The sequence below is a fragment of the Pseudophryne corroboree genome, chromosome 8 (assembly GCF_028390025.1).
Source record: "Pseudophryne corroboree isolate aPseCor3 chromosome 8, aPseCor3.hap2, whole genome shotgun sequence".
NCBI lineage: Eukaryota > Metazoa > Chordata > Amphibia > Anura > Myobatrachidae > Pseudophryne > Pseudophryne corroboree.
Genome location: NC_086451.1, coordinates 351,717,638 through 351,744,507, shown reverse-complemented (window position 1 = coordinate 351,744,507; position 26,870 = coordinate 351,717,638). Strand labels below are relative to the sequence as shown.

General features: G+C 49.0%; 1 long non-coding RNA gene across 1 annotated transcript in view; it reads right to left on the bottom strand.

Annotated features, from left to right (window-relative positions):
* Positions 1–856: 856 nt before the first annotated feature.
* The window catches only part of LOC134949114 (uncharacterized), a 29,882-nt gene continuing 3,868 nt past the window's right edge, over positions 857–26,870 (bottom strand). Inside the window, exons 2-3 of the long non-coding RNA XR_010183102.1 lie at positions 7,813–7,979; positions 857–986 (exon numbers count right to left, since the gene is read on the bottom strand). This is a non-coding gene — a long non-coding RNA (uncharacterized LOC134949114). The remainder of the gene's footprint in view (positions 987–7,812; positions 7,980–26,870) is intronic.

Here is a 26,870-nt window from a genome sequence, read left to right as displayed (position 1 = left end):
TGGGGGCGTGGTCACGACGCTGAAAGAAAAAATTAAATAATAAAAAAGTATACTTACCATCCCCGTTCCTGATCCAGACCGCTGCAGACCCCCTCCGCCGGCGGCGCCGCTCTTCTCCTCTCCTCTCTTCGATCTATGGGAGAGACGTTATTACGTCTCTCCCATAGAACAGCATAGACACTAGAGGTCAATTATGACCCCTAGTGTCTGTGCCACTATGCTGTGCGGTGCGCGATGACGTCATCGCGCATCGCACAGCAAAGGTCCTCTACATGAAGGGAAACTAGACCGTAGCGTCTAGTTTCCCTTCATGGAGAGGACCTTTGCTGTGCGGTGCGCGATGACGTCATCGCGCACCGCACAACTAAGGTCCTCTCAATGAAGGGAAACTAGACGCTACGCGTCTGGTTCCCTTCAAAGCGGGGGGGGGGGGCACAGCAGGGCACTGCGGGGGGCACAGTGGCGGATCTTGCCCTGGTGCGGCGCCCTCCGGAAGGCGGCACCCCGGGCAAAAGTACCGCTTGCCCGTGGCAAGAACCGCCACTGCCCCCTGCAGTGCAGCATGGTTTTACCCAATTGCTAACTTTTTTTGGTTTGCTAACAAACCTGAATAACCCCCTAAGTTTGAAGACACCTCACTCAAATCTAAATTTCTCTGCACGTTACATCTGTCCACCTGCAGTGCAACATGGTTTTGCCCAGTTGTTTTTTTTATGCTTTACTTACGCACATGAATCAGGCCCAAGTAGGAGAAAAGAAAACAACATACTTGCTGGGACACTGTTGACAAAAGTTACAACGTAAATTTTAGTAATACGTAATTAACTCACAAATCTGAAAGACAACTCAAACTAAATAACTTTCTAAATTTCTATTGTCATTATCCTGTCTCGGAATCCTGTAAAAAAGCCAGTCATACATGGCAAAGTGTTTATCGGACAGTTCGCAATCATCTTTAATGTGCAGACAGGGTCCCTTCTAGCGTCCTGCAAAAGAGAGAGTACAGTATATGAAATCAGGTATCACTTTCCCAACCCATTTCCATACCTCCCAACATTGGCTTCGTGGGAAGAGGGACATTTGCGTGGTGAAGCCGCGCCCAATGTCCAAAAGGGGCGTGGTTTATCGGAAAGGGGGCATGGCTTCGCGGGAGTGCCGCAGTCACGCGCCGCGCCCCTTGTTTTCGTCACTGAGGGGGCATGCCCAGCGCTGTAAGCTGCTGGCATGCCCCCTCTGTCATCGCAAACGCAGGATTTGTGAAGGGGGGTTTCCAAAGGGGGTGGGGGCAAGCATGGGGGGCGGAGACTGAGATATTATGCACTATGTGACCTGTCAAACAGTAATGTAATATGCAGTAAGTATATATATACTATGTGCGTGTTTGTATATATATATATATATATATATATATAATATGCAGTGTATAGTTCGGCACTCTATCTGAGAGAGTAAACGGCCCAGGTGCCTTCCGTGGAGACGATGTGTATACAGAACCGGCCCTAACCAATATGATGCCCTAGGCAAGATTTTGGCTGGTGCCCCCTAGCACCGCCGCTAGTTCTTCAAGATATGCCTGGCATGAGTCAGCTGGCAGCTCTGCTAACGTCGGGCACCTTTTGTTTATGAAAATGCATCTTATTTGCATTACTATGTGGCTAGAATGCACAAGCAGCTTCTGCTGATTAAAATGATATCCAGCATGCCTGTGCAACTGCAGCTGTATCTGCATATGAAATGCTGCATTACAGTGATTTCCAGGAATACACGCAACTTAGCATTTCGTATGCAGATACAGCCGCAGTCACACACAGAATATAGGCATGCCGCATATCATTTTAATTAGCAGGAGCTGCTGGTGCCCCTAAGCATACCAAATGCCCTAGGCATTTGCCTAGTTTGCCTATGCCTAAGGCCGGCTCTGTGTGTGTGTGTGTGTGTGTGTGTGTGTGTGTGTGTGTGTGTGTGTGTGTGTGTGCGTGTGTGTGTGTGTGTGTGTGTGTGTGTGTGTGTGTGTGTGTGTGTGTCAAATTTCGTGTATTTGCAGCATCAAAAGATACAGCTCAAACCGACGTTTCGGGGCGCGTAGCCCCTTTTTCTCTAACGTCCTAAGTGGATGCTGGGGACTCCGTAAGGACCATGGGGAATAGCGGCTCCGCAGGAGACTGGGAGACTGGGCACAAAGTAAAAGCTTTAGGACTAGCTGGTGTGCATTGGCTCCTCCCCCTATGACCCTCCTCCAAGCCTCAGTTAAGATTTTGTGCCCGAACGAGAAGGGTGCAATCTAGGTGGCTCTCCTGAGCTGCTTAGAGTAAAAGTTTAAATAGGTTTTTTTATTTTCAGTGAGACCTGCTGGCAACAGACTCACTGCATCGAGGGACTAAGGGGAGAAGAAGCGAACTCACCTGCGTGCAGAGTGGATTGGGCTTCTTAGGCTACTGGACATTAGCTCCAGAGGGACGATCACAGGCCCAGCCTTGGATGGGTCCCGGAGCCGCGCCGCCGGCCCCCTTACAGAGCCAGAAGAGTGAAGAGGTCCGGAAAATCGGCGGCAGAAGACATCCTGTCTTCAATAAGGTAGCGCACAGCACCGCAGCTGTGCGCCATTGCTCTCAGCACACTTCGCACTCCGGTCACTGAGGGTGCAGGGCGCTGGGGGGGGGGGCGCCCTGGGACGCAATGAAAATACCTTAAATGGCTAAAAATACATCACATATAGCTCCTGGGCTATATGGATGTATTTAACCCCTGCCAGTTTTCCACAAAAAAGCGGGAGAAAGGCCGCCGAAAAAGGGGCGGAGCCTATCTCCTCAGCACACAAGCGCCATTTTTTCCTCACAGCTCCGTTGGAGGAAGGCTCCCTGACTCTCCCCTGCAGTCCTGCACTACAGAAACAGGGTAAAACAAGAGAGGGGGGGCACTAAATTGGCATATTAATATATACAGCAGCTATATTAGGGAAAAACACTTATATAAGGTTATCCCTATATATATATATATAGCGCTCTGGTGTGTGCTGGCAAACTCTCCCTCTGTCTCCCCAAAGGGCTAGTGGGGTCCTGTCCTCTGTCAGAGCATTCCCTGTGTGTGTGCTGTGTGTCGGTACGCTGTGTCGACATGTATGAGGAGGAAAATGGTGTGGAGGCGGAGCAATTGCCTGTGTTAGTGATGTCACCCCCTAGGGAGTCGACACCTGACTGGATGGTCTTATGGAAAGAATTACGTGATAGTGTCGGCACTTTACAAAAGACTGTTGACGACATGAGACAGCCGGCAAATCAGTTAATACCTGTACAGGCGTCTCAAACACCGTCAGGGGCTATAAAACGCCCGTTACCTCAGGTCGATACAGACACTGACACGGACACTGACTCCAGTGTCGACGGTGAGGAAACAAACGTATTTTCCAGTAGGGCCACACGTTACATGATCACGGCAATGAAGGAGGTTTTGAACATTTCTGATACTACAAGTACCACAAAAAAGGGTATTATGTGGGGTGTGAAAAAACTACCCGTAGTTTTTCCTGAATCAGATGAATTAAATGAGGTGTGTGATGAAGCGTGGGTTTCCCCCGATAAAAAACTGCTAATTTCTAAAAAATTATTGGCATTATACCCTTTCCCGCCAGAGGTTAGGGCGCGTTGGGAAACACCCCCTAGCGTAGATAAGGCGCTCACACGCTTATCAAAACAAGTGGCGTTACCGTCTCCTGATACGGCCGCCCTCAAGGAACCAGCTGATAGGAAGCTGGAAAATATCCTTAAAAGTATATACACACATACTGATATTATACTGCGACCAGCAATCGCCTCAGCCTGGATGTGCAGTGCTGGGGTGGCTTGGTCGGATTCCCTGACTGAAAATATTGATACCCTGGACAGGGACAATATATTATTGACTATAGAGCATTTAAAGGATGCATTTCTATATATGCGAGATGCACAGAGGGATATTTGCACTCTGGCATCAAGAGTAAGTGCGATGTCCATTTCTGCCAGAAGAGGATTATGGACGCGACAGTGGTCAGGGGATGCGGATTCCAAACGGCATATGGAAGTATTGCCGTATAAAGGGGAGGAGTTATTTGGGGTTGGTCTATCGGACCTGGTGGCCACGGCAACGGCTGGAAAATCCACCTTTTTACCCCAAGTCACCTCGCAGCAGAAAAAGATACCGTCTTTTCAGGCTCAGTCCTTTCGTCCCCATAAGGGCAAGCGGGCAAAAGGCCACTCATATCTGCCCCGGGGCAGAGGAAGGGGAAAAAGACTGCAGCAAACAGCCTCTTCCCACGAACAGAAGCCCTCCCCCGCTTCTGCCAAGTCCTCAGCATGACGCTGGGGCCTTACAAGCGGACTCAGGCACGGTGGGGGCCCGTCTCAAGAATTTCAGCGCGCAGTGGGCTCACTCGCAAGTGGACCCCTGGATCCTGCAGGTAGTATCTCAGGGGTACAAATTGGAATTCGAGACGTCTCCCCCTCGCCGGTTCCTGAAGTCTGCTTTACCAACGTCTCCCCCCGACAGGGAGGCGGTATTGGAAGCCATTCACAAGCTGTATTCCCAGCAGGTGATAATCAAGGTACCCCTCCTACAACAGGGAAAGGGGTATTATTCCACGCTGTTTGTGGTACCGAAGCCGGACGGCTCGGTGAGACCCATTTTAAATCTGAAATCCTTGAACACTTACATAAAAAGGTTCAAGTTCAAGATGGAGTCACTCAGAGCAGTGATAGCGAACCTGGAAGAAGGGGACTATATGGTGTCTCTGGACATCAAGGATGCTTACCTCCATGTCCCAATTTGCCCTTCTCACCAAGGGTACCTCAGGTTTGTGGTACAGAACTGTCACTATCAGTTTCAGACGCTGCCGTTTGGATTGTCCACGGCACCCCGGGTCTTTACCAAGGTAATGGCCGAAATGATGATTCTTCTTCGAAGAAAAGGCGTCTTAATTATCCCTTACTTGGACGATCTCCTGATAAGGGCAAGGTCTAGAGAACAGTTAGAGGTCGGAGTAGCACTATCTCAAGTAGTACTACGACAGCACGGATGGATTCTAAATATTCCAAAATCGCAGCTGATTCCGACGACACGTCTGCTGTTCCTAGGGATGATTCTGGACACAGTACAGAAAAAGGTGTTTCTCCCGGAGGAGAAAGCCAAGGAGTTATCCGACCTAGTCAGGAACCTCCTAAGACCAGGCCAAGTGTCAGTACATCAATGCACAAGGGTCCTGGGAAAGATGGTGGCTTCTTACGAAGCGATTCCATTCGGCAGATTCCACGCAAGAACTTTTCAGTGGGATCTGCTGGACAAATGGTCCGGATCGCATCTTCAAATGCATCAGCGGATAACCCTGTCTCCAAGGACAAGGGTGTCTCTCCTGTGGTGGTTACAGAGTGCTCATCTCCAAGAGGGCCGCATATTCGGCATTCAGGATTGGGTCCTGGTGACCACGGATGCCAGCCTGAGAGGCTGGGGAGCAGTCACACAGGGAAGAAATTTCCAGGGCTTGTGGTCAAGCATGGAAACGTCACTTCACATAAATATCCTGGAACTAAGGGCCATTTACAATGCCCTAAGTCAGGCAAGACCTCTGCTTCAGGGTCAGCCGGTGTTGATCCAGTCGGACAACATCACGGCAGTCGCCCACGTAAACAGACAGGGCGGCACAAGAAGCAGGAGGGCAATGATGGAAGTGGCAAGGATTCTTCGCTGGGCGGAGAATCATGTGATAGCACTGTCAGCAGTGTTCATTCCGGGAGTGGACAACTGGGAAGCAGACTTCCTCAGCAGACACGATCTTCACCCGGGGGAGTGGGGACTTCACCCAGAAGTCTTCCACATGATTGTGAACCGTTGGGAAAAACCAAAGGTGGACATGATGGCGTCCCGCCTCAACAAAAAACTGGACAGATATTGCGCCAGGTCAAGGGACCCTCAGGCAATAGCTGTGGACGCTCTGGTAACACCGTGGGTGTACCAGTCAGTGTATGTGTTCCCTCCTCTTCCTCTCATACCAAAAGTACTGAGAATCATAAGAAGGAGAGGAGTAAAGACTATACTCGTGGCTCCGGATTGGCCAAGAAAGACTTGGTACCCGGAAATTCAAGAGATGCTCACGGAAGACCCGTGGCCTCTACCTCTAAGAGGGGACCTGCTCCAGCAGGGACCATGTCTGTTCCAAGACTTACCGCGGCTGCGTTTGACGGCATGGCGGTTGAACTCCGGATCCTGAAGGAAAAAGGCATTCCGGATGAAGTCATCCCTACCCTGATCAAAGCCAGGAAGGATGTAACCATACAACATTATCACCGTATTTGGCGAAAATATGTTGCGTGGTGCGAGGCCAGGAAGGCCCCTACAGAGGAATTTCAACTGGGTCGTTTCCTGCATTTCCTGCAAACAGGACTGTCTATGGGCCTCAAATTAGGGTCCATTAAGGTTCAAATTTCGGCCCTGTCAATATTCTTCCAAAAAGAACTGGCTTCTGTTCCTGAAGTTCAGACGTTTGTCAAGGGAGTACTGCATATACAGCCTCCTTTTGTGCCTCCAGTGGAACCTTGGGATCTCAATGTAGTTTTGGGATTCCTAAAATCACATTGGTTTGAACCACTCACCACTGTGGACTTAAAATATCTCACATGGAAAGTGGTAATGCTGTTAGCCCTGGCTTCAGCCAGGCGTGTCTCAGAATTGGCGGCTTTATCCTATAAAAGCCCTTACCTAATTTTTCATACGGACAGGGCAGAATTGAGGACTCGTCCTCAATTTCTCCCTAAGGTGGTTTCAGCATTTCACTTAAACCAGCATATTGTGGTGCCTGCGGCTACTAGGGACTTGGAGGATTCCAAGTTGCTGGACGTAGTCAGGGCCCTGAAAATATATGTTTCCAGGACGGCTGGAGTCAGGAAATCTGATTCGCTGTTTATCCTGTATGCACCCAACAAGCTGGGTGCTCCTGCTTCTAAGCAGACGATTGCTCGTTGGATTTGTAGTACAATTCAGCTTGCACATTCTGTGGCAGGCCTGCCACAGCAAAAATCTGTAAAAGCCCATTCCACACGGAAAGTGGGCTCATCTTGGGCGGCTGCCCGAGGGGTCTCGGCTTTACAACTTTGCCGAGCAGCTACTTGGTCAGGGGCAAACACGTTTGCTAAATTCTACAAATTTGATACCCTGGCTGAGGAGGACCTGGAGTTCTCTCATTCGGTGCTGCAGAGTCATCCGCACTCTCCCGCCCGTTTGGGAGCTTTGGTATAATCCCCATGGTCCTTTCGGAGTCCCCAGCATCCACTAGGACGTTAGAGAAAATAAGAATTTACTTACCGATAATTCTATTTCTCATAGTCCGTAGTGGATGCTGGGCGCCCATCCCAAGTGCGGATTGTCTGCATTACTTGTACATAGTTATTGTTACAAAAATCGGGTTATTGTTGTTGTGAGCCATCTTTTCAGAGGCTCCTTCTGTTATCATGCTGTTAACTGGGTTCAGATCACAAGTTGTACGGTGTGATTGGTGTGGCTGGTATGAGTCTTACCCGGGATTCAAAATCCTTCCTTATTGTGTACGCTCGTCCGGGCACAGTATCCTAACTGAGGCTTGGAGGAGGGTCATAGGGGGAGGAGCCAGTGCACACCAGCTAGTCCTAAAGCTTTTACTTTGTGCCCAGTCTCCCAGTCTCCTGCGGAGCCGCTATTCCCCATGGTCCTTACGGAGTCCCCAGCATCCACTACGGACTACGAGAAATAGAATTATCGGTAAGTAAATTCTTATTTTCAAGGTGTATGTGCTGTGCAATGTAAAAATCTTACCTTAAATACCGTGAGAAGACCCGCCACCCGAATGAGAAGAGACGTGCTCGGCCACTCCATCACCGCCGCGCGCCCTGGACTTCCGGGATCTGCTGCATGTGATGTCACGCGTTGTTGCGTCAGGTTGCTATGGTAGCAGCCGGCGCTTCCAATCGCGCTGGCCAGAGCTGTCAGAGAAGAAAAACAAACAGTGCAAGGTGGTACCCTGTGCATACAGTAGTTATATCTGAATGACAAACGTGGTAAACATGCAGAGGAAGTGAAATTGGGTTAAAAGATGTGTAATGTTATGACAAAAGTTCCCACAGTGAATAAATGAGAGCAACAAAGGCATCACACATAATAGGCTGAGACGCAGATGGTATTCTCGAACTTATAAAAGATGACGTTATATAATGGTACTGAGTATGCAAATAGGCTAAACAGAGATACAAAGTGCAGCTTGTACAAGGACCCCGCCTCTGGGGTTAAGGCAGAGCCGGCCCTAACCAATATGATGCCTTAGGCAAGATTTTGGCTGGTGCCCCCTAGCACCACCGCTGGTTCCGCCTCTGACATGACACCTCTTTCCCAGCACCATCACCCCTCACCCATAGCAGTCCTTATTTTGGTGTTTGCACCCCCTATATTTTGGGAACAGCCCAAAAAGTGGTGTGTTTTTGCTGGCAAGGGGCATGGCCACACAATAGTAACCCCAATTACGCCACACAGTACTGCAACTTCATTCACATTTGATCATGCAATAGTGTCCATAATTCATATTACATCCCACAGTAGTATCACTTTACCTTATAAACGTTACTCCTCACAGTAGAGCCCCTTATTCACAATACATCACACTGAATTGCTCATTATTCACATTACACCACACCCTATTGCTCTTTATTCACATTAGATGACACAGTAGTGCCTTTTCTATATGCAACGCCACATAGTAGAGCACCTTATACACATAATGCCACACATTAGTAATACATTTATGCACATAATTCCACACAGTAATGCCCCTTACACATATGAGACTCATTAATGTCCTTATAAACATAATGCGCCTTACACATTATGACATCCTTTATTAATGCCCTTTTACACATAATGTCCCTTACACATATGCTGCACATTATTAATGCACTTATACACATAATGACACACATAGTGCCCCTTCACATTTGCTGCACATTATTAGTGCCCCTATACACATAATGACACGCATACGCATACAATAGTACCCTTTTACACATATGCCGCACATTATTAATGCCCTTATACACATAATGGCACGCATAGTGCCCCTTACATATATTCCGAACACTACTGCACAACCAACCCACTCACATGCACACAGCAATCACACTGCCACTAACACTGTGACCTCTGCCTATGCTTGGATACAGATGTGTCATCCTATATCTTGCCTCAATGCTAACGTCTGGCACCTTTTTTTAATCAAAATGCATCTTATTTTGGCTAGGATGCACAAGCAGCTTCTACTGATTAAAATGATATGCAGCATGATTATATACTGTGTGAGACTGTGGCTGTGTCTGCATATGAAATGCTACACACAGAATATAAGCATGCCACATATCATTTTAATCAGCAGAAGCTGCTGATGCCCCATGGCATATCAAATGCCCTAGGCAATTGCCTAGTTTGCCTATATCTATGGCCGGCTCTGGGTTAAGGCATGCATGGGACCACCCATAGGTGCATAAACCATAATAGTGGGGGTCGCCCCTAGTGGTCAGTTAGCATGTAACTGTACTTACTGTAGGTATACCATCCATATGATGAGGGAAACTACAGGGAAAACACGAGCGGAAAGAAGGTACGGGAAAGGGGGGGCGGGGAAGGGGGGATGGGCAAGGGTAAAAGGTAAGCAGGGAGAAAGGGCAGACAAAACAAGGGTAGTGGTTAGTCCCAAATCAATGTTCTACGAGAATCCAAACTGTTGAGTATGACGCTCAGTTGTCTAATGGAGAGAATTCCAAGAGATCTTCTCATTGAGGCCAGCTGGGTTGATCGTGTTGAGTCTGAAAATCCATCTTGCTTCTAATTTGAGGAGTTTCGCTCCCCTGTCCCCACCACGGATGGACTCTGGTATGTGGTCTATAATGATGTGTCTGAGGGAATTCAACGGATGTTTCGCCTCTACGAAGCGTCTGGCGACCGGCTGGTCCGATTTTTTACCTGTGAGTGCTTGATTAATGGCCGATCTGTGTAGAGCCATACGCTCTCTAACAGTTCTGGTGGTCTTGCCCACGTATCCCTTGTCACAGGGGCACACTATCAGATAAATGATGAACTGAAAGGTACAAGTTAGGACGTGACTAATGCGGCCAACTTGATCCGAACGGGGGAACTTAAACGTAGGGCCCGTTAGCATATATGAGCACGTAGTGCATCCTAGGCATCTGTAGCACCCAGGTGCTTTTGTCAGGAAAGTCTGTGGAGTCATCTGGCTGAATCCCGTAATGTCCGCATGGACTATACTGTCTTTTATGTTTCTTCCCCTGGTGAAACAAGACATTGGTCTCTTGGATCCCAAGCTCTTCAAGTTGTCATCAGTGGCTACAATGGGCCACAAAGCCCTTACAGCTCGTTGGATCACGGGACTAGACGTAGTGTATTCAGTTTGGCATGGAATAATTTGCTGATTAGTGTTTTTCGCTATTGGGGGCAATAGGGACCGCCTATGTATGACTGGCCATGTTTGACTGGCTTTTTTACAGGATTCCGAGTCAGGATAATGACAATAGAAACAGTTATTTAGTTTGAGTTGTCTTTCAGATTTGTGAGTAAATTACGTATTACTAAAATTTACGTTGTAACTTTTGTCAACAGTGTCCCAGCAAGTATGTAGTTTTCTTTTCTCCTACTTGGGCCTGATTCATGTGCGTAAGTAAAGCATAAAAAAAAAGCAACTGGGCAAAACCATGTTGCACTGCAGGTGGACAGATGTAACGTGCATAGAAATTTAGATTTTAGTGAGGTGCCTTCAAACTTAGGGGGTTATTCAGGTTTGTTAGCAAACCAAAAAAAGTTAGCAATTGGGTAAAACCATGCTGCACTGCAGGGGGGCAGATGTAACATGTGCAGAGATAGTTAGATTTGGGTGGGGTGTGTTCAAACTGAACTCTAAATTGCAGTGTAGAAATTAAGCAGCCAGTATTTACCATGCACAGAAACAATATGCTCATAAGTTTACATACCCTAGCAGAATTTGTGATTTTCTGGCCATTTGTCAGAGAATATGAATGATAACGCACAAACTTTTCTTTCACTCATGGTTAGTGGTTGGGTGAAGCCAATTATTGTCAAACAACTGTGTTTACTCCTTTTAAATCATAATGACAGCAGAAACTACTCAAATGACCCTGATCAAAAGTTTACATACCCCAGTTCTTAATACTGTGTATTGCCCCCTTTAACATCAATGACAGCTTGAAGTCTTTTGTGGTAGTTGTGGATGAGGCTCTTTATTTTCTCAGATGGTAAAGCTTCCCATTCTTCTTGGCAAAAAGCCTCCAGTTCCTGTAAATTCTTGGGCTGTCTTGCATGAACTGCACGTTTGAGATCTCCCCAGAGTGACTCAATGATATTGAGGTCAGGAGACTGAGATGGCCACTCCAGAACCTTAACTTTATTCTGCTGTAGCCAATGACAGGTCGACTTGGCCTTGTGTTTTGGATCATTGTCATGTTGGAACGTCCAAGTACGTCCCATGCGCAGCTTCCGGGCTGATGAGTGCACATTTTCCTTCAGTATTTTCTGATAACATGCTGCATTCATCTTGCCATAAATTTTGACCAAGTTTCCAGTGCCTTTGTAGCTCACACATCCCCAAAACATCATCGATCCACCTCCGTGTTTCACAGTAGGAATGGTGTAGCTTTCATCATAGGCCTTGGTGACTCCTCTCCAAATGTAACGTTTATGGTTGTGGCCAAAAAGTTCAATTTTGGTCTCATCACTCCAAATGACTTTGTTCCAGAAGTTTTAAGGCTTGTCTCTGTGCTGTTTGGAGTATTGTAAGCGGGATGCTTTGTGGCATTTGCGTAGTAATGGCTTTCTTCTGGCGACTCGACCATGCAGCCCATTTTTCTTCAAATGCCTCCTTATTGTGCATCTTGAAACAACCACACCACTTTTTTTTTTTCAGAGAGTCCTGTATTTCAGCTGAAGTTATTTTGTGGATTTTTCTTTGCATCCCGAACAATTTTCCTGGCAGTTGTGGCTGAAATTTTTGTTTTCTTTTTTTTTGTTTTATATGCTGGGGGCATATAATGTGTATCTGGCAGCACTGCTAGGGGCATATAATGTGTATCTGGCAGCACTGTGGGGTTATTTGTGTATCTGGCAGCACTGTTGGGGGCATATAATGTGTATCTGGCAGCACTGTGGGCATTTGTGTATCTGGCAGCACTGCTCGAGGTATATAATATGTATCTGTCAGCACTGCTGGGGCATATAATGTGTATCTGGCAGCACTACTGGGGGCATATAATGTGTATCTGGCAGCACTGCTAGGGGGCATATAATGTGTATCTGGCAGCACTGTGGGGGCATTTGTGTATCTGGCAGCACTGCTGGAGGCATATAATGTGTATCTGGCAGCATTAGGGGCATTTGTGTACATGGCAGCACTGCTGGGGCATATAATGTGTATCTGCCGGCACTGCTTGGGGCATATAATGTGTATCTGGCTGCACTGCTGGGGGAATATAATGTGTATCTGGCAGCACTGGGGGCATTTGTGTATCTGGCAGCACTGGGGGCATTTGTGTATCTGGCAGCACTGCTGGGGGCATTTGTGTATCTGGTCGGTCCCCACACATTTTCACCTCACAAAATCTGGCCCTCTTTGCAAAAAGTTTGGACACCCCCATCTTAGACCGGCGTATGTTCACTATACGTCGGGCTAAGAATGCCTTGTTTTTGCCCTCTGTGGCTGCTGACAATGCTCTCCCGGCCTATCATGACGAGGAACCACTTACTCTACGTGAGGTTCCTGACCTCCCTTTATCCATTGTTGCTGCAGATCTCTTTGAATGAAGGAGAATAGATTCATATTCTGGTTGGTTCAGTATATTCATTATCTACCCAAACTGAAAAGTGCCACAGTCATCAACATAATTAATACACTTTTCTGCATATAGCATACCATGCAAGCTACTTACTGACGATGCCATGAAGTTCAAACGACATGAATTAAATGTCCATATATGCCGCATAGTTCTGGTTTTGTATCAAATACACTAAGGGCCTAATTCAGACTTGATCGCTGCAGCAAAATTGTTCTCTGATGGGCAAAACCATGTGCACTGCGGGGGGGGGGGGGCAGATATAACATGTGCAGAGAGATTAGATTTTATAAACAATGTGCTAAAATCTATAAACGGGGTAGCTGTAAACGAGTTTCAACATGTGTTGCTCATTCACATACTTCCAAATTGTCCCGATTTAGTGGGACAGTCCCTTTTTTTGGTCCTGTCCCGCTGTCCCACCCGCGGGCTGCAGTGTCCCACGGGAGGGGGGGGGGGGCAGTTGAGAGGCTCCTGCAATCGCTGTCTATTCAGTGGAAACAGCGGGAGAGGGGGCATGGCAGCAGCTCGCAGAGCGCTGGGCATGCCCCCTCAGTGACAAAAACAGGGCGTGGCTCGCGATCGCAGGCCCTCCCGCGAAGCCATGCCCCCATTTCCACAGGCCATGCCCCTTTTCGGGCACGCACGCAGATGTCCCTCCCCCCCATGGACAAAAGTCAGGAGGTATGCATTTAGAATGTCAGGACACTACTGCAGCACAGTGGTTAGCATTGCTTTATTTATGGGTTTGATTCCAACCAGGGCAATAATTGTGTGGAATTTGCATACTGTCCCCAATTCTTCCAGGTGCTTTTGCTTCTTTATCCCACACTCCAAAGATATATTGATAATTTGACTTCTGATGAAATTTAATCTAGTGTGTATTTGTGTATGTGTGGTAGGGTATAGATTGGAAGCCCACTGGGACAGGGACTTATGTGACTGTATATGTATTTTCTCTGTAAAGTGCTGCTTAATATGGGATCTGGTCAGCCTACCGGTATTTGGCATGCTGGCAGTCGGAATACTGATGCCGGAATACCGACACCGGTCAGAAGACCGACACCTGGATCCCGACATGGAACACAATTCAGATGCCGGAATCCCGACTGCTGGCATCCAGATCATAAGTATCCTGGGCAGGTTATGGTCATATTGCAGGAGGGAGGAGGTTAGGATTAGTCTGTGGAGGGAGGGTTAGGGTTAAGCTGCATGGGGGAGTGGTAGGGTTAAGCTGCGGGGAGGGAGGGTTAGGGTTAAGCTGCATGGGGGAGTGGTAGGGTTAAGCTGCGGGGAGGGAGGGTTAGGGTTAAGCTGCATGGGGGAGTGGTAGGGTTAAGCTGCGGGGAGGGAGGGTTAGGGTCAAGCTACAGGAAAGGAGGGTTATGGAGGTAACCAGGGAGGGTTAGACTACTCACCAAGTGCCGGGATCCTGATACCATCCTTTTAATATGAAGGCGCTATATAAATACAAGTCCAGATATATAAAGCAATTGAGATCTCTGTCTCTTGCATGCATCTGAATATAACTGCCCATATAAGATAATGACCAGCGTAGTGTCAACCCATCATGAGACTGAAACAATCCAAAGAGCAACCTCGCTTCTTAGCAGACAGTTCCAGTTTCAGTACTGTAGCTCAGCTGAAATTATCTACATAGCACTTCCCACCTTCAGAGGATTTTTTTGACCATGTGTTCAAGTATAGATTACTAAGGACAGTGAATGGTCCGTCCCTAGTTGGAGGACCCGGAACCTGACTTTCTGATTTCTGATTACAATCTGTTTGCCTTTGAGAAATTGATCACAATAATTTAAAACATTGTCAAGTGCCATACTTGCCTACTCTCCCGGAATGGCTGGGAGGCTCAAGAAAATCGGGTGGTGCTACTGGCCACCTGGAAGAGTGGGCAAGTCCCATGGACCTAGCCACCACCCACCTGCAGCTGTCCACTTATTGAACAAAAGTGGCAGCCGGTCCAGGCAGCCATAGACAAGATTCGTATCATTGTGCCTCTGTCCCCCCACTTCACAATGCCAGTAACTGTGGCATTGTGTAGTGGGGGCAGGCACCCCGATTACAGAATTGCATCATCATCATCATCACTTTCCTGCAACACGTCCCCCAACTGGTCAGACTTGGCAGTGTTACCATCAAAGGGGGTAATAATTCAAACCCGATCGCTGCTGTGCATTTTCAATCAGCATCGATTGGGTATGAACTGCGCATGCATAGGTGCGAGGTCCCCCCAGCGACAGGGAGTGCAGGACAGCGACGGGATGGCCGAAGAGAATGATTGCACTGGCGATCACAAGAAGATTGACAGGAAGAGGCAGTTTGTGGGTGTCCTAGGAGTATCCGGAGAAACGCAGGCATGTCCAGCCGTTTGAAGGGAGGGTTCCTGACGTCAGCTCCAGGCCGGATCATCGCAATGGAAGAGTAAGTCCTGAGCTGTGCAGAGACTGCCCAAAGTTTTGTTTGTGCAGCTCTCTGCACATGCATTCGCACCCCTGCACAGCGATTACCCCCTCCCCTGTAGGTGGTGATTACCTGGTCGCAGCAGTGCAAAAAAAACGCCTGCTTGCAACCAGGTCTGTAGCAGTGATAGTGATCACAGGGAGAGGTGATTTTCCACTGAACATTGCTACAGTGTTTTAGTATCCACCGCTGTTACTCGCAGCCAATTGGATACTAAATTAGCACTGCCAATGGGCAGTGCTCAGTGTCGGACTGGGGCCTGAGGGGCCCACTGGGGAAATGCAGTTGTGGAGGCCCCATGCTTAGAGGCTAGGCTAGCCATTAGTGAGTGGGCCTCTAGATAGATAAATAGATAGATAGATAGATAGATAGATAGATAGATAGATAGATAGATAGATAGATAGATAGATAGATAGAAAATTATATATAGTAAATACTGTAAGTGCATGCATGGTAAATACATAATAGAACTTTGCAGTACATGTTACATACAGTACGCATAATGTATAATTCAAGTGCACAATCTGGAATCTGATCCCTAGAGGAGGGGGTGGGCCTCTAGGCAGTGGGGCCCACCAGGGGTTTCCCATGTACCCCTGTGGGCCAGTCCAACCCTGTCAGTGCTTAATGAATAGAGATATCAGTCTTAATTTACTTATGGCTTGAACAATTAGTGAATAATTTTTAAATTCAGTAGTAGCTGCCTAGTTGGCTCCTAGTCAGCATCTGAATTACCTATTACATCAAAGTCATAGCCAGTGGCGTATCTATAATGGGTGCAGTGTGTGCGGTGCACGCGGACCTCTGGGTCCAGGAGGGATCACACCACTGAACCCATTTCTGCAGTACTTCTCTGGAGTCTCACTTCGGCCATTTTCTCTCTGTTTTTTGCAACTGCAGTAGAGAAGTCACCAGGAAAATGGCCACTGCGCCATTTTCCTGGAGACCTGTACAGTAGACTCTAGCACAGTGCTGGATTCTACTAGGGCTCAGCCTCACACAGTCCACATACTAATAAGCTGCCTGCCCTCTCCTTGCTTAATATGCCCCTGGTCATAGCAACGTGCAACCAATCTGGTCACTACTGAATGCACTGCCGCACACAGCTGCAGTGCACCTGGGCAGACAGTAGTACACCCCAGCGCTGCTCCAGCTCCTCAGGAGAAGCTACTTTTTAAATGCTGCGTCAAGAACGGGCAGGTGGGCGGTGTCTGGTGGGGTGGTGTGCCAGGGGCGGACCCTCTTCTTTTAGCAGCATTGCACACGCTAGGCCGCCGCCCTCTGGGAGTGTATCTTATCTTAGCAGAATAGCGAACGAAAGATTAGCAGAATTGCTACTAAATAATTCCTTGCAGTTTCTGAGTAGCTCCAGACCTACTCCTAGATTGCGATCACCTCAGCCCGTTTAGTTCCTGGTTTGACGTCACAAACACGCCCTGCGTTCGGCCAGCCACTCCCCCATTTCTCCAGACACTCCCGCGTTTTCCCCTGACATGCCTGCGTTTTTTAGCACACTCCCGGAAAACGCTCAGTTACCACCCAGAAACGCCCCTTTCCTGTCAATCACTCACCAATCAGCAGAGCGACTGAAAAGCGCCGCAGAATCCACAGCAAATCTACTACGTTTTTAGTTAAATAACTAAGCACATGCGCCCTGCGTGTCTTGCGCATGTGCATTTAGCAACAAATCGCAGCATAGCGAAAATCGGCAACGAGCGAACAACTCGGAATGAGGGACATTCCATTTTTTTGGGACTGTACCGCTGTCCCACCCGCTGGCCGCAGTGTCCCATGGCGGTGGGGGGGCAGTTGGGAGGCTCTTGTCACTTGCTGCAGAGCAGCAGTGAATAGAGTCTATTCAGGAGAGACAGGAGGGCTGGGGGCATGCCAGCAGCTCACAGAGCACTGGGCATGCCTCCTCAGTGATGAAAACTCGGGCGTGGCTCGCGATCGTGGCATTTTCACAAAGCCACACCTCTTTACTATAGGCCATGCTCCTTTCGACAGTGGCGAGTGCCGCTTCCCCATCTCCCGATGGGAGGGAGGTATGTTATTGGCACCTTCTAACTTCAATACTAACTTCGTATTATGGGGGTAATTCCAAGTTGATCGCAGCAGGATTTTTTTTAGCAGTTTAGCAGTTGGGCAAAACCATGTGCACTGCAGGGGATGCAGATATAACATGTGCAGAGAGAGTTAGATTTGGGTGTGGTGTGTTCAATCTGCAATCTAATTTGCAGTGTAAAAATAAAGCAGCCAGACTATTTACCCTGCACAGAAACAAAATAACCCACCCAAATCTAACTCTATCTGCACATGTTATATCTGCCTCCCCAGCAGTGCACATGGTTTTGCCCAACTGCTAAAAAAAATCCTGCTGCGATCAACTTGGAATTACCCCCTATATCTTTTTGTTTACACATATTACCGATCATAATTAAAATAATCATGTTTTTTCTTTAGGTCGTGAAAAATACATATGTTATTATTTCACAACTAAAATTTAATAATCAGTGTGGCTGACATGAGAGGAGCAGTGTTTGATCTATATATAGCGGGACACAGGGGCGCATCAAGAAAGGAGGAGGCCCGTGTGCAGGGCCTGATCGTGTGCTAACTCTGGAGTGGCAGATTTCGACTAGCTGCACCTATTCACACCTGCAACTAGGCAATGCAATGTGTATGCATCGTGGGTGTGAATATACGCACACGCATCACGACAACCTTGTTGCGTCCGCAACTAGGTGCAGCCACAATAAGTGTAGCTAAAGCTGTACTTCATTTTATTTTTTTTTCGAAATTTATCAATAAAAAAACTTTTATCCTTGGGGTGCCGTGAAATAATGCTGACACTCTGGGGCGCCATGATTCAAGGCAGGTTGGGAACCACTGCAATAATGTCATTATAGAATGAATCAGGATTTGTCCTGATATACCCATGCGAATGAATGAAGGTAAACAAATTATTATATATATTTGCTTGGCACTCATCAAAAAAGTACACTTGGCCTAAATTGCTGATTGCATGTATACATAGACAAGACAGAAGGGACGGAAAGCGAGCGCTTTTAAAGAGAGAAGTATATTTCACAGAGGGGCCAATGTATGAAGCCTAGAGAAGTCATAAAGTGGAAGGTGATAACTCACCAGCCAACCCACATGCAACGTGTCCTTGTATTTTCCCAAATAGTGTTCAAAAGTGTGTCACAAGCCCACTGGGGACACACACAGACACACATGGGACACACACAGACACAAAGTGCACACAGACATAGCAGGTATGCAGTCATTAGGTCAACAATAACAATGTTGACATTTATAATGTCGTCAACACAGTGCTGACAGTTATGATTTCGATCTTGTTACAATGTTGACATACTCAGAATGTTGACATGTTAAAAATGCCGACATCTGAAAGGTCAACATGTGAAATCCTGACATTCTCAGAATATCGACATTAGAGCTAGGCTGCAAGATCGGAAGATTAGGGTTAGGCACTAGGGGGAGTTTAAGGTTAGGGAGGGTTAGGGTTAGGCACTAGGAGGAGGTTAAGCTTACGGAGAGGTTAAGGTGAGACTGTTGGATGGGAGGGTTAGGCACTAGGGGGGAGTTACGGTTAAACTGCAGGACAGGAAGATTAGGGTTAGGCACTAGGGGGAGGTTAGGGTTAGGCTACGGGATAGAAGAATTAGGGTTAGGCACTAGGGGTAGGTTAGGGGTAGGCAGTGGGATGGGAAGATTAGGGTTAGGCACTATGGGGAGGTTAGGCGTAGAATGTGGGACGGGAGGATCAGTGTAAGGCACTAGGGGGAGGTTAGTGTTAGGCTACGGGATGGAAGAATTAGGGTTAGGCACTAGGGGGAGGTTAGGAGTAGAATGTGGGACAGTAGGATCAGTGTAAGGCACTAGGGGGAGGTTAGTGTTAGGCTACGGGATGGAAGAATTAGGGTTAGGCTCTAGGGGTAGGTTAGGGGTAGGCAGTGGTATGGGAAGATTAGGGTTAGGCACTAGGGGGAGGTTAGGAGTAGAATGTGGGACGGGAGGATAAGTGTTAAGGACGCCATACACTTATACGACATGACGGTCCGTCATGTCATATAAGATTTCCTCCAACCTACCGGCAGCCCCTCCCCCCCCCCCCCTCCCCCGTTGGCAGGATAGTATTAGATATATTGTATGCAGTTTTTTTTTGCATATGATGTATCTTTTACTTTCCCATCCATTTACTGCAGGATCCGACATATAATGAGTGCAGCACTCATTATATGCCGGAACTAGGGGGATCCGATCCGATGCACAGGGGAACGCGCATCGGATCAGGGGGAAAGCACACTGAAAATGCCCGATTTCACCCAATATATCGGGCCGAATGCCCGAACTGGGCTGAAATCGGGCATTATCGGTCTAGTGTATGGGGCCCTTTAGGCACTAGGGGTAGGTTAGGGTTAGGCTGCAGGACGGTAAGATTACGGTTAGGCACTAGGGTGAGGGTTAGGCTGCAAGACCGCAAGATTAGTGTTAGGCACAAGGAAGAGGTTAAGGTTAGGCTGTGGGATGGGAGGATTAGTGTTAGGCCCTAGGGGGAGGTTAGGGTTAGGCTGCACGAGGGGAGAATTAGAGTTAGACACTAGGGGGAGGGTTAGGCTGCAGGATGGGAAGATTAGTGTTAGGCCCCAGGCGAAGGTTAGTGTTAGGCTGCAGGATAGGAAGATTAGGGTTAGGCCCCAGGGGGAGGTTAGGGTTAGGCACTAGAGGGAGGTTAAGGTTAGGCTGTGGGACGGGATAATTAGTGTTAGGCCCTAGGGGGAGGTTAGGGTTAGGCTGCACGAGGGGAGAATTAGAGTTAGACACTAGGGGGAGGGTTAGGCTGCAGGATGGGAAGATTAGTGTTAGGCCCCAGGCGAAGGTTAGTGTTAGGCTGCAGGATAGGAAGATTAGGGTTAGGCCCCAGGGGGAGGTTAGGGTTAGGCACTAGAGGGAGGTTAAGGTTAGGCTGTGGGATGGAAGGGTTAGGGTTAGACCTAAGGGGGAGGTTATGGTTAAACTGCAGTACGGGAGGATTAGGGTTAGGCACTAGGAGGAGGTTAGGGTTAGTCTGCAGGACAGGAAGATAAGGGTTAGGCACTAGGGGGAGGTTTAAGGTTAAGATGCAGGACAGGAAGATTAGGGTTAGGCACTAGGGGGGAGGCTAGGAGTAGAATGTGGGACGGTAGGATCAGTGTTAGGCACTAGGGGGAGGTTAGTGTTAGGCTACGGGATGGAAGAATTAGGGTTAGGCACTAGGGGTAAATTAGGGGTAGGCAGTGGAATGGAAATATTAGGGTTAGGCACTAGGGGGAGGTTAAGGTTACACTGTTGGATGGGAGGGCTAGGCACTATGGGGAAGGTACGGTTAAACTGCAGGATGGGAAGATTAGGGTTAGGCACTAGGGGGAGGTTAGGAGTAGAATGTGGGACGGTAGGATGTGTTAAGGACCCCATACACTTATACGACATGACGGTCCGTCATGTCATATAAGATTTCCTCCAACCTCCTGGCAGCCTCCCCATTGGCAGGATGGTATTAGATATATCTTATGCATTTTTTTTTGCATATGATGTATCTTTTACTTTCCCGTCCATTTACTGCAGGATCCGACATATAACGAGTGCAGCACTCATGATATGTCGGAACTAGGGGGATCCGATCCGATGCACACGGAAACGCGCATCGGATCGGATCGGGGGGAAAGCACACTGAAAATGCCCGATTTCACCCAATATATCGGGCCGAATGCCCGAACTGGGCTGAAATCGGGCATTATTGGTCTAGTGTGTGGGGCCCTTTAGGCACTAGGGGTAGGTTAGGGTTAGGCTGCGGGACGGTAAGATTACGGTTAGGCACTAGGGTGAGGGTTAGGCTGCAAGACCACAAGATTAGTGTTAGGCACAAGGAGGAGGTTAAGGTTAGGCTGTGGGACGGGAGAATTAGTGTTAGGCCCTAGGAGGAGGTTAGGGTTAGGCTGCAGGAGGGGAGAATTAGAGTTAGACACTAGGGGGAGGATTAGGCTGCAGGATGGGAAGATTAGTGTTAGGCCCCAGGCGAAGGTTAGTGTTAGGCTGCAGGACAGGAAGATTAGGGTTAGGCCCCAGGGGGAGGTTAGGGTTAGGCACTAGAGGGAGGTTAAGGTTAGGCTGTGGCATGGAAGGGTTAGGGTTAGACCTAAGGGGGAGGTTATGGTTAAACTGTGGGATGGGGGGCGTGGCTTGGCTGGCTGAGGGAGAAGCTGCGTTTTACATGGGCTCCAGCCTGCAAGCTTACAGATAGCCCGATACATCTTACATCTGTGCCCTGTTGCCCACACTTTTACACCCCAGCCTCTCACCTAGCGTTCCTGACCCGGGGGGAGCGTGCGGCGGAGTCGGGAGGCGGCTCCGGCTGTCTCTGCGGATTGCGGCCCTCCCCCACATGTGAAGCCGGGACCTCGATTTTGGAGCCGCTCCGGGACCGGAGTCGGAGTTGCACACGGGCGCCGGACGTCGTCCCTCGCTCCCGCCGGAGCACCTGCTGGAGCCTGCCGCCCTTTCCCTCCACGCTGCCCATCACCTTGCCTGGCGGCTGGAAGTGGCAGATGCCGCACAACGATCCTCCACTGACGGTGAGTGGCAGACGCTGGCGGCCATCTTCCCTCCCCACGCTGCTCCACCAACAACGCGCCCAGACAGCGCTCTGCAAGCGGCCCCTTGCGGGATACCTGGGGTCACCCATCCACCACCTTTTATCACCTCCACTGCTGATCAACTGGCTTGAATACCCTGGGGAGGTGCCGCGGAATCGGGGAGTGCTTCTAAGCGCTCCCGCGGGTTGCGGCCCTCTCCCCAGACTGAAGCCGGGGCCTAAAGTGACCACGGACCCAAGCCTGACTCCAAGAGCCGCGCCGGCACCCAGATCCGCCTGTAGAGGCCTCCGGAACCCTGCGCAGGGTAGGTGAAGCACTCGCCACCGTCAGGCAACCCCCTTACACATACACACTCAGCGGCCCGGGAGGCTGGCCCCCGGAGTCCCGAGCAATGAGGTCCCACGAGGGGGGCGGCTGCCATCTGGTCGCGGCTTTCCCTGAGGCCCCAGACGAGCGGCCCGGAGCACCTGCTAGCGGCCCGCAGCACCCGAAGCTGATACCCTCTCCCCTACAGCCGCGACACCCAGTGTCTGATCACCAGCAGCGACTTACCGACGAGACGGGACGGGGACTGGCCAAATTTCCTGAGGCTGGGGGGCTGTGAGTGCGCTGCGCTCCAGACCGCGACGCCCTGACTTTCCTGCAGTCCTCCCTCATATCATATCTTATGGGAATGCCTTTCTACCCCTCTGAGATAACCCAGCGGCCAAGTGTTATAGCTTTGCGCTATGCCGGAATACCGTTGCCACTGATGCCGCAATGATTTGCTGATGCCAACCCATAGGGAGCCACACCGCTGAAGGCATCCTCTTGTGAGCTATGCAACCTTCTTTCACCTCGTTACCTCGACCTTCAGGAATCTAAACTTCTCGATGCTGATTGAGTGATGCCCAGGAACAAGAAATCTTCTCAGAAGTCCGGTACATCAACTCCGCGGGGGAACATGTCGCAGTCCGCTATGAGATAATTTTTACAATCCGCCTCGCCCGCTTTCACAGAAAACCCTTTTGCTACAAATCCCCCCCTCTCCTCGCATACCTCCCACCCACCCTCTCCAAGCGTGGACGCTCCACAAGTCTGCCCCCCAGGGGGTAGGGACCTACAAGACATCTTAACCTACATGAAAAACCTACCCACTAAACAGGATCTGCAGGACACAGTGAGACGTGAACTGGCCACCATGAGACAAGACATCTCTCACATCTCTGATCGGGTGACGTGCGTGGAAGACTATCAGGTCTCCTCCGACACATTTCTGAAGTCATTGACGAATGTCATTGAAGCCCAGTCGGCAGAGATCCGCTCCCTCCAAACACGGTTAACGGATTTGGACAACAGAGGGAGGAGAAATAACATCCGTGTGCGGGGATTGCCGGAAGACGTCCCTCAAACAGGCCTGATTGACGCCCTCACGAAAATCTTCAACGAAATATTAGGTAACGACCCCAACGATACTATCACCTTTGACAGGGCCCATCGTGCCCTGAAACCAAGAGGTCTCTCCGCAGACAGACCACGTGATGTCATCTGCAGATTGCATTATTTCACCCAGAAGGATGACATCATGCGCAAGGTACGCCAACTCGATGGAGTCGATTTCAACGGCTCACTGCTTCATATTTACCAAGACTTGTCCTGGCACACCCTCCAACAACGGAAGGCCCTCAAGCCCCTAACGGACGAGCTCCATAAACGCCAATTGAAATACCGCTGGGGCTTTCCCTTCAACCTCCAAGTCTCCTCATCGGGGAAAACCCACACCCTCAACTCCTACTCGGACCTTCCTGTGTTCTGGAAAGTTCTTGGCATACCGAAACTTGACCTACGCGACTGGGACTTCCCTACTCCAACGTTGCCACCTCTCCAACTCCCGAGTACAGGAACCCCCTGGCGGGAGGTGCGGAGGGCCGGGAGGAAGGGCTCCAACGACTCCCCCTCTGACAAAGACTCAAATGCTACCGGATTGATAACCTGAGATCTTTTGCTTGTCCTTGTTCTCCCTAACCTATCTCTCTAGGTTACAGCGTGACACCATTTCTCACCACTGATGAACCTTCATCCAATATCTCGCTGTCACTGGGGCTACGCCCCCCCCATTATGTTTCGGGCCGTTGATTGTTAACTCCTGTTTCCTGATTACGAGATTTCTTACATGCTGCCACTCGAAGATTTCTTCATGTTAACGAGGTTTACAGTTTACAATTAGTTAAAACTAAGCATGTATAATGATTACTGCACTATTTTTTCTTATTTTCAATATGCCTTTGGCGGTGGCTCCCTCATCTGCCCCACACCCGCCCCTGGCTGTTTTGCCTCTTGGGTTCCCAATCCTCAGATGGATCGTCTACCCCACTGCGGGTTTTTTGATTGTTATTGTTGTTTTTTCTCCATGCTCTGTCCCTTTCTTTTTCCCTCCTATTCCTTCCTCCTTTCTCTCGTTGACCACTCTGGGCTCACCGCCTTCCATCTTGACCTATGTCTCTTATGACATCCCCTGGTAGAGTTAAAGTAACATCGATCAACGCGAAGGGCCTTAACGTGCCGGAGAAGAGAGCCTCTCTTTTACGGTCTCTTTGGGCTGATAGAGTAGATGTTGCGCTGGTCCAAGAGTCGCATTTTTAAATCTCAGCTAAGAACCCCTCCTTGATCAACTACCGTTACCCTCAGGCCTTTTATAATAACAACCCAGACTCTAAATCAAAAGGTGTAGCGATATTATTCTCTAGGACCCTCCGGCTGTCAGATATATCAGTTCACAAGCTGATCCCGGGTCGTCTCCTGTTAGTGCGTTGTAAAATATGTATGTGCCCATACACATTTGTTGCACTTTATGCCCCAAATAAGGACCAGGTCCCATTTTTCCGCTCCGCCCTTTCCCTAATGGAACCACTCCTTTCAGGGGTCATAGTCTTGGGGGGTGACCTGAATTGGATAATGGATCCATCCTTAGACTCATCCTCTAACGCTCCCCGGACCTCCCAACGTCAATACCGGCAGGTTAGACGACTGTTCCATGACCTTCAGCTGGCTGACTCCTGGAGGGTTCTTCATCCCTCTGAAAGAGATTACTCCTTTTACTCACCCCCACACAAAGCCTACTCCCGTCTCCATTATCTATTTCTTAGCCACAGGCATCTCCCTTTATTAATAGACTCCTCCATAGGCTCGATGACCTGGTCTGACCATGCCCCAGTACATATGACTCTTTCTACCCCCCAGGCTACCCCAGGTCAATGGACCTGGAGTCTTAATGAGACATTACTACAGGACCAATATTGCAGGGGTGAAATAGAAAAGGCTTTGACCGAGTTCTTCACCATGAATGATACCGACGACGTCTCAAAGATTATCCTGTGAGAAGCGCATAAATGCACCATAAGGGGTAAGCTTATACAGTTGGGAACATTTATGAAGAAACAGAGGTCAGCACTAATCACCAAACTATTGCAACGACTCCACCATCTTGAGTCCTCGCACAAAACGTCTCTATCAGAGACTGACTACCTAGAACTACTTGACACGCGGGCTCAACTAAAGAAAACCCTTACTGATAGTATCCAGCTTTCAGTCGGTAAATGCAACTCCAAATACTACCAGTGGGGTAATAAACCTGGGCGCCTCCTGGCCCAGGCTCTCAAGGCCCAACGCTCCTCTTTGTTTATTAATAACGTAAAGGACCCTGGGGATGCTCTCCGTTTCAAAACCCCTGAAATTGCTGCATGCTTCAAACAATATTACTCCCTTTTATATAACCTGGAGAGCCGACCCGATGGCACCACCTCCCCTTATGACCTTCTACAAGCGAAGGCATATTTAGAAAAGGTGTCCTACCCCGTCCTATCACCTTCAGATAGGGAAGCATTGGAACTACCCTTTACCCAGCAAGAACTGGAAAACGCCCTGACCTCGACACCCTCTGGCAAGAGTCCAGGGCCGGACGGCTTCACGCTTACCTACTATAAACAATTTAAAGATCTCCTCTCCTCCTATCTCCTCCAGGCCTTTAATTCTATCTCCGCAGATACCCATTTCTCAACCCAGTCCTTAGAAGCCCACATTTCCTTTCTGCCTAAACCCGGCAAAGACCCCTCGATGTGCTCCAGTTATAGGCCCATATCACTTCTAAATGTCGATGTCAAGCTTTTCGCAAAACTAATGGCAAACAGACTGAATGTATTCCTGCCTTCTCTGGTTCACAACGACCAGATGGGCTTTGTCCCGAACCGCGAGGCTAAGGATAACACCACTAAGGTACTGAGCCTACTTCATATAGCATCCCAGGGTAGCTATCCCACTGTGCTGCTATCCACCGATGCCGAAAAGGCTTTTGATAGAGTCAGTTGGGGTTTTATGAGGTCTGTACTGGGGCACATCGGATTGGGCCCCTAGCACTTGGCAGAATTATGGGACTTTATAGATCACCCACAGCTCGGGTCCGAGTCAACGGATCCTTATCAGACCCCTTTTCCATAAGTAACGGGACACGACAGGGCTGCCCACTATCCCCTTTACTCTTTGTCCTCTGTATCGATGCTTTAGCTAGAGCTATAAGGGCCAATGATCGCATTACAGGCCTGAAGGTTGGTGATACAGAGCACAAACTTTCCCTGTTTGCTGATGATTTATTAGCTACAATAACGCACCCGGTATCCTCCCTCCCTCATCTCATGCAGGAGCTGTCCCATTTCGGGTCACTTTCCAACTTTAAGATCAACATGTCCAAATCCTGCGCCCTGAACATCTCCACCCCCCCCCCCCCCCCCCGACACAGTGGCTAAACTTAAACAATCCTTCCCCTTTACTTGGAATACCTCCCACCTATCCTACTTGGGAATAC